The sequence below is a fragment of the Chaetodon auriga genome, unplaced genomic scaffold (assembly GCF_051107435.1).
Source record: "Chaetodon auriga isolate fChaAug3 unplaced genomic scaffold, fChaAug3.hap1 Scaffold_214, whole genome shotgun sequence".
NCBI classification, from domain to species: Eukaryota; Metazoa; Chordata; class Actinopteri; order Chaetodontiformes; family Chaetodontidae; genus Chaetodon; species Chaetodon auriga.
This window is the reverse complement of record NW_027481984.1, coordinates 213084-228550: the sequence shown is the minus strand read 5'-3', so window position 1 is coordinate 228550 and position 15467 is coordinate 213084.

The following is a 15467-nucleotide window of genomic DNA, read 5'->3' as shown; positions in this document are numbered from 1 at the left end:
AGAAACATCAGTTCTTGCATGTTTTTGAAGGCCAGCATGGTTTCTTTTGAATTCGTGTTGAGTTAGTGTGAAAAGTGCAGTATATGTTCATTTTGTGCTTTTCTCGCTCAAATAGCGTTATTTTGACCTGAAAATGACGGAATATGAGTATTTTAGATTCATTTGTATTCATTTGTCAAACTGTCATAGAATGACATTTCCACTTTAGAAACATCAATTCTTGCATGTTTTTGAAGGCCAGCATGGTTTCTTTTGAATTCGTGTTGAGTTAGTGTGAAAAGTGCAGTATATGTTCATTTTGTGCTTTTCTCGCTCAAATAGCGTTATTTTGACCTGAAAATGACGGAATATGAGTATTTTAGATTCATTTGTATTTATTTGTCAAACTGTCATAGAATGACATTTCCACTTTAGAAACATCAATTCTTGCATGTTTTTGAAGGACAGCATGGTTTCTTTTGAATTCGTGTTGAGTTAGTGTGAAAAGTGCAGTATATGTTCATTTTGTGCTTTTCTCGCTCAAATAGCGTTATTTTGACCTGAAAATGACGGAATATGAGTATGTTAGATTCATTTGTATTTATTTGTCAAACTGTCATAGAATGACATTTCCACTTTAGAAACATCAGTTCTTGCATGTTTTTGAAGGCCAGCATGGTTTCTTTTGAATTCGTGTTGAGTTAGTGTGAAAAGTGCAGTATATGTTCATTTTGTGCTTTTCTCGCTCAAATAGCGTTATTTTGACCTGAAAATGACGGATTATGAGTATGTTAGATTCATTTGTATTTATTTGTCAAACTGTCATAGAATGACATTTCCACTTTAGAAACATCAATTCTTGCATGTTTTTGAAGGCCAGCATGGTTTCTTTTGAATTCCTGTTGAGTTAGTGTGAAAAGTGCAGTATATGTTCATTTTGTGCTTTTCTCGCTCAAATAGCGTTATTCTGACTTGAAAATGACGGAATATGAGTATTTTAGATTCATGTGTTTTTATGTATCAAACTGTGTGAGAATGACAATTCCACTGTAGAAACATCAAGTCTTGCATGTTTTTGAAGGACAGCATGGTTTATTTTGAATTCCTGTTGAGTTAGTGTGAAAAGTGCAGTATATGTTCATTTTGTGCTTTTCTCGCTCAAATAGCGTTATTTTGAGCGGAGAATGACAGTATGTGCTTATTTCAGATTCATGTGTTTTTATGTATCAAACTGTCATAGAATGACAATTCCACTTTAGAAACATCAATTCTTGCATGTTTTTGAAGGCCAGCATGGTTTCTTTTGAATTCGTGTTGAGTTAGTGTGAAAAGTGCAGTATATGTTCATTTTGTGCTTTTCTCGCTCAAATAGCGTTATTTTGACCTGAAAATGACGGAATATGAGTATTTTAGATTCATTTGTATTTATTTGTCAAACTGTCATAGAATGACATTTCCACTTTAGAAACATCAATTCTTGCATGTTTTTGAAGGCCAGCATGGTTTCTTTTGAATTCGTGTTGAGTTAGTGTGAAAAGTGCAGTATATGTTCATTTTGTGCTTTTCTCGCTCAAATAGCGTTATTTTGACCTGAAAATGACGGAATATGAGTATTTTAGTTTCATTTGTATTTATTTGTCAAACTGTCATAGAATGACATTTCCACTTTAGAAACATCAATTCTTGCATGTTTTTGAAGGACAGCATGGTTTATTTTGAATTCGTGTTGAGTTAGTGTGAAAAGTGCAGTATATGTTCATTTTGTGCTTTTCTCGCTCAAATAGCGTTATTTTGAGCGGAAAATGACAGTATGTGCTTATTTCAGATTCATGTGTTTTTATGTATCAAACTGTGTGAGAATGACAATTCCACTTTAGAAACATCAATTCTTGCATGTTTTTGAAGGCCAGCATGGTTTCTTTTGAATTCGTGTTGAGTTAGTGTGAAAAGTGCAGTATATGTTCATTTTGTGCTTTTCTCGCTCAAATAGCGTTATTTTGACCTGAAAATGACGGAATATGAGTATTTTAGATTCATTTGTATTTATTTGTCAAACTGTCATAGAATGACATTTCCACTTTAGAAACATCAATTCTTGCATGTTTTTGAAGGCCAGCATGGTTTCCTTTGAATTCGTGTTGAGTTAGTGTGAAAAGTCTTTGTGTGTTAAAGACTTATCCTTTAACACACAAATCACACAACATCATGTCAGTGGTGGTAAAACTTAAAGTACAGACACTGTCCCGTGTGGTCAGATCCACTTCCCTCCGTCCCTCATAGATACACGTCCATGGTGTTGAGGATCATGTGCCGACAGAGCGGGCAGTTCTGTTGGTAGCAGGAATATGTTCATTTTGTGCTTTTCTCGCTCAAATAGCGTTATTTTGACCTGAAAATGACGGAATATGAGTATTTTAGATTCATTTGTATTTATTTGTCAAACTGTCATAGAATGACATTTCCACTTTAGAAACATCAATTCTTGCATGTTTTTGAAGGCCAGCATGGTTTCTTTTGAATTCGTGTTGAGTTAGTGTGAAAAGTGCAGTATATGTTCATTTTGTGCTTTTCTCGCTCAAATAGCGTTATTTTGACCTGAAAATGACGGAATATGAGTATTTTAGATTCATTTGTATTTATTTGTCAAACTGTCATAGAATGACATTTCCACTTTAGAAACATCAATTCTTGCATGTTTTTGAAGGCCAGCATGGTTTCTTTTGAATTCGTGTTGAGTTAGTGTGAAAAGTGCAGTATATGTTCATTTTGTGCTTTTCTCGCTCAAATAGCGTTATTTTGACCTGAAAATGACGGAATATGAGTATTTTAGATTCATTTGTATTTATTTGTCAAACTGTCATAGAATGACATTTCCACTTTAGAAACATCAATTCTTGCATGTTTTTGAAGGCCAGCATGGTTTCTTTTGAATTCGTGTTGAGTTAGTGTGAAAAGTGCAGTATATGTTCATTTTGTGCTTTTCTCGCTCAAATAGCGTTATTTTGACCTGAAAATGACGGAATATGAGTATTTTAGATTCATTTGTATTCATTTGTCAAACTGTCAGAGAATGACATTTCCACTTTAGAAACATCAATTCTTGCATGTTTTTGAAGGACAGCATGGTTTCTTTTGAATTCGTGTTGAGTTAGTGTGAAAAGTGCAGTATATGTTCATTTTGTGCTTTTCTCGCTCAAATAGCGTTATTTTGACCTGAAAATGACGGAATATGAGTATTTTAGATTCATTTGTATTTATTTGTCAAACTGTCATAGAATGACATTTCCACTTTAGAAACATCAATTCTTGCATGTTTTTGAAGGACAGCATGGTTTCTTTTGAATTCGTGTTGAGTTAGTGTGAAAAGTGCAGTATATGTTCATTTTGTGCTTTTCTCGCTCAAATAGCGTTATTTTGACCTGAAAATGACGGAATATGAGTATGTTAGATTCATTTGTATTTATTTGTCAAACTGTCATAGAATGACATTTCCACTTTAGAAACATCAGTTCTTGCATGTTTTTGAAGGCCAGCATGGTTTCTTTTGAATTCGTGTTGAGTTAGTGTGAAAAGTGCAGTATATGTTCATTTTGTGCTTTTCTCGCTCAAATAGCGTTATTTTGACGTGCAAATGACGGAATATGAGTATGTTAGATTCATTTGTATTTATTTGTCAAACTGTCATAGAATGACATTTCCACTTTAGAAACATCAATTCTTGCATGTTTTTGAAGGCCAGCATGGTTTCTTTTGAATTCGTGTTGAGTTAGTGTGAAAAGTGCAGTATATGTTCATTTTGTGCTTTTCTCGCTCAAATAGCGTTATTTTGACCTGAAAATGACGGAATATGAGTATTTTAGATTCATTTGTATTCATTTGTCAAAATGTCAGAGAATGACATTTCCACTTTAGAAACATCAATTCTTGCATGTTTTTGAAGGACAGCATGGTTTCTTTTGAATTCGTGTTGAGTTAGTGTGAAAAGTGCAGTATATGTTCATTTTGTGCTTTTCTCGCTCAAATAGCGTTATTTTGACCTGAAAATGACGGAATATGAGTATTTTAGATTCATTTGTATTTATTTGTCAAACTGTCATAGAATGACATTTCCACTTTAGAAACATCAATTCTTGCATGTTTTTGAAGGCCAGCATGGTTTCTTTTGAATTCGTGTTGAGTTAGTGTGAAAAGTGCAGTATATGTTCATTTTGTGCTTTTCTCGCTCAAATAGCGTTATTTTGACCTGAAAATGACGGAATATGAGTATTTTAGTTTCATTTGTATTTATTTGTCAAACTGTCATAGAATGACATTTCCACTTTAGAAACATCAATTCTTGCATGTTTTTGAAGGACAGCATGGTTTATTTTGAATTCGTGTTGAGTTAGTGTGAAAAGTGCAGTATATGTTCATTTTGTGCTTTTCTCGCTCAAATAGCGTTATTTTGAGCGGAAAATGACAGTATGTGCTTATTTCAGATTCATGTGTTTTTATGTATCAAACTGTGTGAGAATGACAATTCCACTTTAGAAACATCAATTCTTGCATGTTTTTGAAGGCCAGCATGGTTTCTTTTGAATTCGTGTTGAGTTAGTGTGAAAAGTGCAGTATATGTTCATTTTGTGCTTTTCTCGCTCAAATAGCGTTATTTTGACCTGAAAATGACGGAATATGAGTATTTTAGATTCATTTGTATTTATTTGTCAAACTGTCATAGAATGACATTTCCACTTTAGAAACATCAATTCTTGCATGTTTTTGAAGGCCAGCATGGTTTCCTTTGAATTCGTGTTGAGTTAGTGTGAAAAGTCTTTGTGTGTTAAAGACTTATCCTTTAACACACAAATCACACAACATCATGTCAGTGGTGGTAAAACTTAAAGTACAGACACTGTCCCGTGTGGTCAGATCCACTTCCCTCCGTCCCTCATAGATACACGTCCATGGTGTTGAGGATCATGTGCCGACAGAGCGGGCAGTTCTGTTGGTAGCAGGAATATGTTCATTTTGTGCTTTTCTCGCTCAAATAGCGTTATTTTGACCTGAAAATGACGGAATATGAGTATTTTAGATTCATTTGTATTTATTTGTCAAACTGTCATAGAATGACATTTCCACTTTAGAAACATCAATTCTTGCATGTTTTTGAAGGCCAGCATGGTTTCTTTTGAATTCGTGTTGAGTTAGTGTGAAAAGTGCAGTATATGTTCATTTTGTGCTTTTCTCGCTCAAATAGCGTTATTTTGACCTGAAAATGACGGAATATGAGTATTTTAGATTCATTTGTATTTATTTGTCAAACTGTCATAGAATGACATTTCCACTTTAGAAACATCAATTCTTGCATGTTTTTGAAGGCCAGCATGGTTTCTTTTGAATTCGTGTTGAGTTAGTGTGAAAAGTGCAGTATATGTTCATTTTGTGCTTTTCTCGCTCAAATAGCGTTATTTTGACCTGAAAATGACGGAATATGAGTATTTTAGATTCATTTGTATTTATTTGTCAAACTGTCATAGAATGACATTTCCACTTTAGAAACATCAATTCTTGCATGTTTTTGAAGGCCAGCATGGTTTCTTTTGAATTCGTGTTGAGTTAGTGTGAAAAGTGCAGTATATGTTCATTTTGTGCTTTTCTCGCTCAAATAGCGTTATTTTGACCTGAAAATGACGGAATATGAGTATTTTAGATTCATTTGTATTCATTTGTCAAACTGTCAGAGAATGACATTTCCACTTTAGAAACATCAATTCTTGCATGTTTTTGAAGGACAGCATGGTTTCTTTTGAATTCGTGTTGAGTTAGTGTGAAAAGTGCAGTATATGTTCATTTTGTGCTTTTCTCGCTCAAATAGCGTTATTTTGACCTGAAAATGACGGAATATGAGTATTTTAGATTCATTTGTATTTATTTGTCAAACTGTCATAGAATGACATTTCCACTTTAGAAACATCAATTCTTGCATGTTTTTGAAGGACAGCATGGTTTCTTTTGAATTCGTGTTGAGTTAGTGTGAAAAGTGCAGTATATGTTCATTTTGTGCTTTTCTCGCTCAAATAGCGTTATTTTGACCTGAAAATGACGGAATATGAGTATGTTAGATTCATTTGTATTTATTTGTCAAACTGTCATAGAATGACATTTCCACTTTAGAAACATCAGTTCTTGCATGTTTTTGAAGGCCAGCATGGTTTCTTTTGAATTCGTGTTGAGTTAGTGTGAAAAGTGCAGTATATGTTCATTTTGTGCTTTTCTCGCTCAAATAGCGTTATTTTGACGTGAAAATGACGGAATATGAGTATGTTAGATTCATTTGTATTTATTTGTCAAACTGTCATAGAATGACATTTCCACTTTAGAAACATCAATTCTTGCATGTTTTTGAAGGCCAGCATGGTTTCTTTTGAATTCGTGTTGAGTTAGTGTGAAAAGTGCAGTATATGTTCATTTTGTGCTTTTCTCGCTCAAATAGCGTTATTTTGACCTGAAAATGACGGAATATGAGTATTTTAGATTCATTTGTATTCATTTGTCAAAATGTCAGAGAATGACATTTCCACTTTAGAAACATCAATTCTTGCATGTTTTTGAAGGACAGCATGGTTTCTTTTGAATTCGTGTTGAGTTAGTGTGAAAAGTGCAGTATATGTTCATTTTGTGCTTTTCTCGCTCAAATAGCGTTATTTTGACCTGAAAATGACGGAATATGAGTATTTTAGATTCATTTGTATTTATTTGTCAAACTGTCATAGAATGACATTTCCACTTTAGAAACATCAATTCTTGCATGTTTTTGAAGGCCAGCATGGTTTCTTTTGAATTCGTGTTGAGTTAGTGTGAAAAGTGCAGTATATGTTCATTTTGTGCTTTTCTCGCTCAAATAGCGTTATTTTGACCTGAAAATGACGGATTATGAGTATGTTAGATTCATTTGTATTTATTTGTCAAACTGTCATAGAATGACATTTCCACTTTAGAAACATCAATTCTTGCATGTTTTTGAAGGCCAGCATGGTTTCTTTTGAATTCGTGTTGAGTTAGTGTGAAAAGTGCAGTATATGTTCATTTTGTGCTTTTCTCGCTCAAATAGCGTTATTTTGACCTGAAAATGACGGAATATGAGTATTTTAGATTCATTTGTATTTATTTGTCAAACTGTCATAGAATGACATTTCCACTTTAGAAACATCAATTCTTGCATGTTTTTGAAGGCCAGCATGGTTTCTTTTGAATTCCTGTTGAGTTAGTGTGAAAAGTGCAGTATATGTTCATTTTGTGCTTTTCTCGCTCAAATAGCGTTATTCTGACTTGAAAATGACGGAATATGAGTATTTTAGATTCATGTGTTTTTATGTATCAAACTGTGTGAGAATGACAATTCCACTGTAGAAACATCAAGTCTTGCATGTTTTTGAAGGACAGCATGGTTTATTTTGAATTCCTGTTGAGTTAGTGTGAAAAGTGCAGTATATGTTCATTTTGTGCTTTTCTCGCTCAAATAGCGTTATTTTGAGCGGAGAATGACAGTATGTGCTTATTTCAGATTCATGTGTTTTTATGTATCAAACTGTCATAGAATGACAATTCCACTTTAGAAACATCAATTCTTGCATGTTTTTGAAGGCCAGCATGGTTTCTTTTGAATTCGTGTTGAGTTAGTGTGAAAAGTGCAGTATATGTTCATTTTGTGCTTTTCTCGCTCAAATAGCGTTATTTTGACCTGAAAATGACGGAATATGAGTATTTTAGATTCATTTGTATTTATTTGTCAAACTGTCATAGAATGACATTTCCACTTTAGAAACATCAATTCTTGCATGTTTTTGAAGGCCAGCATGGTTTCTTTTGAATTCGTGTTGAGTTAGTGTGAAAAGTGCAGTATATGTTCATTTTGTGCTTTTCTCGCTCAAATAGCGTTATTTTGACCTGAAAATGACGGAATATGAGTATTTTAGTTTCATTTGTATTTATTTGTCAAACTGTCATAGAATGACATTTCCACTTTAGAAACATCAATTCTTGCATGTTTTTGAAGGACAGCATGGTTTATTTTGAATTCGTGTTGAGTTAGTGTGAAAAGTGCAGTATATGTTCATTTTGTGCTTTTCTCGCTCAAATAGCGTTATTTTGAGCGGAAAATGACAGTATGTGCTTATTTCAGATTCATGTGTTTTTATGTATCAAACTGTGTGAGAATGACAATTCCACTTTAGAAACATCAATTCTTGCATGTTTTTGAAGGCCAGCATGGTTTCTTTTGAATTCGTGTTGAGTTAGTGTGAAAAGTGCAGTATATGTTCATTTTGTGCTTTTCTCGCTCAAATAGCGTTATTTTGACCTGAAAATGACGGAATATGAGTATTTTAGATTCATTTGTATTCATTTGTCAAACTGTCAGAGAATGACATTTCCACTTTAGAAACATCAATTCTTGCATGTTTTTGAAGGACAGCATGGTTTCTTTTGAATTCGTGTTGAGTTAGTGTGAAAAGTGCAGTATATGTTCATTTTGTGCTTTTCTCGCTCAAATAGCGTTATTTTGACCTGAAAATGACGGAATATGAGTATTTTAGATTCATTTGTATTTATTTGTCAAACTGTCATAGAATGACATTTCCACTTTAGAAACATCAATTCTTGCATGTTTTTGAAGGACAGCATGGTTTCTTTTGAATTCGTGTTGAGTTAGTGTGAAAAGTGCAGTATATGTTCATTTTGTGCTTTTCTCGCTCAAATAGCGTTATTTTGACCTGAAAATGACGGAATATGAGTATGTTAGATTCATTTGTATTTATTTGTCAAACTGTCATAGAATGACATTTCCACTTTAGAAACATCAGTTCTTGCATGTTTTTGAAGGCCAGCATGGTTTCTTTTGAATTCGTGTTGAGTTAGTGTGAAAAGTGCAGTATATGTTCATTTTGTGCTTTTCTCGCTCAAATAGCGTTATTTTGACGTGAAAATGACGGAATATGAGTATGTTAGATTCATTTGTATTTATTTGTCAAACTGTCATAGAATGACATTTCCACTTTAGAAACATCAATTCTTGCATGTTTTTGAAGGCCAGCATGGTTTCTTTTGAATTCGTGTTGAGTTAGTGTGAAAAGTGCAGTATATGTTCATTTTGTGCTTTTCTCGCTCAAATAGCGTTATTTTGACCTGAAAATGACGGAATATGAGTATTTTAGATTCATTTGTATTCATTTGTCAAAATGTCAGAGAATGACATTTCCACTTTAGAAACATCAATTCTTGCATGTTTTTGAAGGACAGCATGGTTTCTTTTGAATTCGTGTTGAGTTAGTGTGAAAAGTGCAGTATATGTTCATTTTGTGCTTTTCTCGCTCAAATAGCGTTATTTTGACCTGAAAATGACGGAATATGAGTATTTTAGTTTCATTTGTATTTATTTGTCAAACTGTCATAGAATGACATTTCCACTTTAGAAACATCAATTCTTGCATGTTTTTGAAGGACAGCATGGTTTATTTTGAATTCGTGTTGAGTTAGTGTGAAAAGTGCAGTATATGTTCATTTTGTGCTTTTCTCGCTCAAATAGCGTTATTTTGAGCGGAAAATGACAGTATGTGCTTATTTCAGATTCATGTGTTTTTATGTATCAAACTGTGTGAGAATGACAATTCCACTTTAGAAACATCAATTCTTGCATGTTTTTGAAGGCCAGCATGGTTTCTTTTGAATTCGTGTTGAGTTAGTGTGAAAAGTGCAGTATATGTTCATTTTGTGCTTTTCTCGCTCAAATAGCGTTATTTTGACCTGAAAATGACGGAATATGAGTATTTTAGATTCATTTGTATTTATTTGTCAAACTGTCATAGAATGACATTTCCACTTTAGAAACATCAATTCTTGCATGTTTTTGAAGGCCAGCATGGTTTCTTTTGAATTCCTGTTGAGTTAGTGTGAAAAGTGCAGTATATGTTCATTTTGTGCTTTTCTCGCTCAAATAGCGTTATTCTGACTTGAAAATGACGGAATATGAGTATTTTAGATTCATGTGTTTTTATGTATCAAACTGTGTGAGAATGACAATTCCACTGTAGAAACATCAAGTCTTGCATGTTTTTGAAGGACAGCATGGTTTATTTTGAATTCCTGTTGAGTTAGTGTGAAAAGTGCAGTATATGTTCATTTTGTGCTTTTCTCGCTCAAATAGCGTTATTTTGAGCGGAGAATGACAGTATGTGCTTATTTCAGATTCATGTGTTTTTATGTATCAAACTGTCATAGAATGACAATTCCACTTTAGAAACATCAATTCTTGCATGTTTTTGAAGGCCAGCATGGTTTCTTTTGAATTCGTGTTGAGTTAGTGTGAAAAGTGCAGTATATGTTCATTTTGTGCTTTTCTCGCTCAAATAGCGTTATTTTGACCTGAAAATGACGGAATATGAGTATTTTAGATTCATTTGTATTTATTTGTCAAACTGTCATAGAATGACATTTCCACTTTAGAAACATCAATTCTTGCATGTTTTTGAAGGCCAGCATGGTTTCTTTTGAATTCGTGTTGAGTTAGTGTGAAAAGTGCAGTATATGTTCATTTTGTGCTTTTCTCGCTCAAATAGCGTTATTTTGACCTGAAAATGACGGAATATGAGTATTTTAGTTTCATTTGTATTTATTTGTCAAACTGTCATAGAATGACATTTCCACTTTAGAAACATCAATTCTTGCATGTTTTTGAAGGACAGCATGGTTTATTTTGAATTCGTGTTGAGTTAGTGTGAAAAGTGCAGTATATGTTCATTTTGTGCTTTTCTCGCTCAAATAGCGTTATTTTGAGCGGAAAATGACAGTATGTGCTTATTTCAGATTCATGTGTTTTTATGTATCAAACTGTGTGAGAATGACAATTCCACTTTAGAAACATCAATTCTTGCATGTTTTTGAAGGCCAGCATGGTTTCTTTTGAATTCGTGTTGAGTTAGTGTGAAAAGTGCAGTATATGTTCATTTTGTGCTTTTCTCGCTCAAATAGCGTTATTTTGACCTGAAAATGACGGAATATGAGTATTTTAGATTCATTTGTATTCATTTGTCAAACTGTCAGAGAATGACATTTCCACTTTAGAAACATCAATTCTTGCATGTTTTTGAAGGACAGCATGGTTTCTTTTGAATTCGTGTTGAGTTAGTGTGAAAAGTGCAGTATATGTTCATTTTGTGCTTTTCTCGCTCAAATAGCGTTATTTTGACCTGAAAATGACGGAATATGAGTATTTTAGATTCATTTGTATTTATTTGTCAAACTGTCATAGAATGACATTTCCACTTTAGAAACATCAATTCTTGCATGTTTTTGAAGGACAGCATGGTTTCTTTTGAATTCGTGTTGAGTTAGTGTGAAAAGTGCAGTATATGTTCATTTTGTGCTTTTCTCGCTCAAATAGCGTTATTTTGACCTGAAAATGACGGAATATGAGTATGTTAGATTCATTTGTATTTATTTGTCAAACTGTCATAGAATGACATTTCCACTTTAGAAACATCAGTTCTTGCATGTTTTTGAAGGCCAGCATGGTTTCTTTTGAATTCGTGTTGAGTTAGTGTGAAAAGTGCAGTATATGTTCATTTTGTGCTTTTCTCGCTCAAATAGCGTTATTTTGACGTGAAAATGACGGAATATGAGTATGTTAGATTCATTTGTATTTATTTGTCAAACTGTCATAGAATGACATTTCCACTTTAGAAACATCAATTCTTGCATGTTTTTGAAGGCCAGCATGGTTTCTTTTGAATTCGTGTTGAGTTAGTGTGAAAAGTGCAGTATATGTTCATTTTGTGCTTTTCTCGCTCAAATAGCGTTATTTTGACCTGAAAATGACGGAATATGAGTATTTTAGATTCATTTGTATTCATTTGTCAAAATGTCAGAGAATGACATTTCCACTTTAGAAACATCAATTCTTGCATGTTTTTGAAGGACAGCATGGTTTATTTTGAATTCGTGTTGAGTTAGTGTGAAAAGTGCAGTATATGTTCATTTTGTGCTTTTCTCGCTCAAATAGCGTTATTTTGACCTGAAAATGACGGAATATGAGTATTTTAGTTTCATTTGTATTTATTTGTCAAACTGTCATAGAATGACATTTCCACTTTAGAAACATCAATTCTTGCATGTTTTTGAAGGACAGCATGGTTTATTTTGAATTCGTGTTGAGTTAGTGTGAAAAGTGCAGTATATGTTCATTTTGTGCTTTTCTCGCTCAAATAGCGTTATTTTGAGCGGAAAATGACAGTATGTGCTTATTTCAGATTCATGTGTTTTTATGTATCAAACTGTGTGAGAATGACAATTCCACTTTAGAAACATCAATTCTTGCATGTTTTTGAAGGCCAGCATGGTTTCTTTTGAATTCGTGTTGAGTTAGTGTGAAAAGTGCAGTATATGTTCATTTTGTGCTTTTCTCGCTCAAATAGCGTTATTTTGACCTGAAAATGACGGAATATGAGTATTTTAGATTCATTTGTATTTATTTGTCAAACTGTCATAGAATGACATTTCCACTTTAGAAACATCAATTCTTGCATGTTTTTGAAGGCCAGCATGGTTTCCTTTGAATTCGTGTTGAGTTAGTGTGAAAAGTCTTTGTGTGTTAAAGACTTATCCTTTAACACACAAATCACACAACATCATGTCAGTGGTGGTAAAACTTAAAGTACAGACACTGTCCCGTGTGGTCAGATCCACTTCCCTCCGTCCCTCATAGATACACGTCCATGGTGTTGAGGATCATGTGCCGACAGAGCGGGCAGTTCTGTTGGTAGCAGGAATATGTTCATTTTGTGCTTTTCTCGCTCAAATAGCGTTATTTTGACCTGAAAATGACGGAATATGAGTATTTTAGATTCATTTGTATTTATTTGTCAAACTGTCATAGAATGACATTTCCACTTTAGAAACATCAATTCTTGCATGTTTTTGAAGGCCAGCATGGTTTCTTTTGAATTCGTGTTGAGTTAGTGTGAAAAGTGCAGTATATGTTCATTTTGTGCTTTTCTCGCTCAAATAGCGTTATTTTGACCTGAAAATGACGGAATATGAGTATTTTAGATTCATTTGTATTTATTTGTCAAACTGTCATAGAATGACATTTCCACTTTAGAAACATCAATTCTTGCATGTTTTTGAAGGCCAGCATGGTTTCTTTTGAATTCGTGTTGAGTTAGTGTGAAAAGTGCAGTATATGTTCATTTTGTGCTTTTCTCGCTCAAATAGCGTTATTTTGACCTGAAAATGACGGAATATGAGTATTTTAGATTCATTTGTATTTATTTGTCAAACTGTCATAGAATGACATTTCCACTTTAGAAACATCAATTCTTGCATGTTTTTGAAGGCCAGCATGGTTTCTTTTGAATTCGTGTTGAGTTAGTGTGAAAAGTGCAGTATATGTTCATTTTGTGCTTTTCTCGCTCAAATAGCGTTATTTTGACCTGAAAATGACGGAATATGAGTATTTTAGATTCATTTGTATTCATTTGTCAAACTGTCAGAGAATGACATTTCCACTTTAGAAACATCAATTCTTGCATGTTTTTGAAGGACAGCATGGTTTCTTTTGAATTCGTGTTGAGTTAGTGTGAAAAGTGCAGTATATGTTCATTTTGTGCTTTTCTCGCTCAAATAGCGTTATTTTGACCTGAAAATGACGGAATATGAGTATTTTAGATTCATTTGTATTTATTTGTCAAACTGTCATAGAATGACATTTCCACTTTAGAAACATCAATTCTTGCATGTTTTTGAAGGACAGCATGGTTTCTTTTGAATTCGTGTTGAGTTAGTGTGAAAAGTGCAGTATATGTTCATTTTGTGCTTTTCTCGCTCAAATAGCGTTATTTTGACCTGAAAATGACGGAATATGAGTATGTTAGATTCATTTGTATTTATTTGTCAAACTGTCATAGAATGACATTTCCACTTTAGAAACATCAGTTCTTGCATGTTTTTGAAGGCCAGCATGGTTTCTTTTGAATTCGTGTTGAGTTAGTGTGAAAAGTGCAGTATATGTTCATTTTGTGCTTTTCTCGCTCAAATAGCGTTATTTTGACGTGAAAATGACGGAATATGAGTATGTTAGATTCATTTGTATTTATTTGTCAAACTGTCATAGAATGACATTTCCACTTTAGAAACATCAATTCTTGCATGTTTTTGAAGGCCAGCATGGTTTCTTTTGAATTCGTGTTGAGTTAGTGTGAAAAGTGCAGTATATGTTCATTTTGTGCTTTTCTCGCTCAAATAGCGTTATTTTGACCTGAAAATGACGGAATATGAGTATGTTAGATTCATTTGTATTTATTTGTCAAACTGTCATAGAATGACATTTCCACTTTAGAAACATCAGTTCTTGCATGTTTTTGAAGGCCAGCATGGTTTCTTTTGAATTCGTGTTGAGTTAGTGTGAAAAGTGCAGTATATGTTCATTTTGTGCTTTTCTCGCTCAAATAGCGTTATTTTGACCTGAAAATGACGGATTATGAGTATGTTAGATTCATTTGTATTTATTTGTCAAACTGTCATAGAATGACATTTCCACTTTAGAAACATCAATTCTTGCATGTTTTTGAAGGCCAGCATGGTTTCTTTTGAATTCGTGTTGAGTTAGTGTGAAAAGTGCAGTATATGTTCATTTTGTGCTTTTCTCGCTCAAATAGCGTTATTCTGACTTGAAAATGACGGAATATGAGTATTTTAGATTCATGTGTTTTTATGTATCAAACTGTGTGAGAATGACAATTCCACTGTAGAAACATCAAGTCTTGCATGTTTTTGAAGGACAGCATGGTTTATTTTGAATTCCTGTTGAGTTAGTGTGAAAAGTGCAGTATATGTTCATTTTGTGCTTTTCTCGCTCAAATAGCGTTATTTTGAGCGGAGAATGACAGTATGTGCTTATTTCAGATTCATGTGTTTTTATGTATCAAACTGTCATAGAATGACAATTCCACTTTAGAAACATCAATTCTTGCATGTTTTTGAAGGCCAGCATGGTTTCTTTTGAATTCGTGTTGAGTTAGTGTGAAAAGTGCAGTATATGTTCATTTTGTGCTTTTCTCGCTCAAATAGCGTTATTTTGACCTGAAAATGACGGAATATGAGTATTTTAGATTCATTTGTATTTATTTGTCAAACTGTCATAGAATGACATTTCCACTTTAGAAACATCAATTCTTGCATGTTTTTGAAGGCCAGCATGGTTTCTTTTGAATTCGTGTTGAGTTAGTGTGAAAAGTGCAGTATATGTTCATTTTGTGCTTTTCTCGCTCAAATAGCGTTATTTTGACCTGAAAATGACGGAATATGAGTATTTTAGTTTCATTTGTATTTATTTGTCAAACTGTCATAGAATGACATTTCCACTTTAGAAACATCAATTCTTGCATGTTTTTGAAGGACAGCATGGTTTATTTTGAATTCGTGTTGAGTTAGTGTGAAAAGTGCAGTATATGTTCATT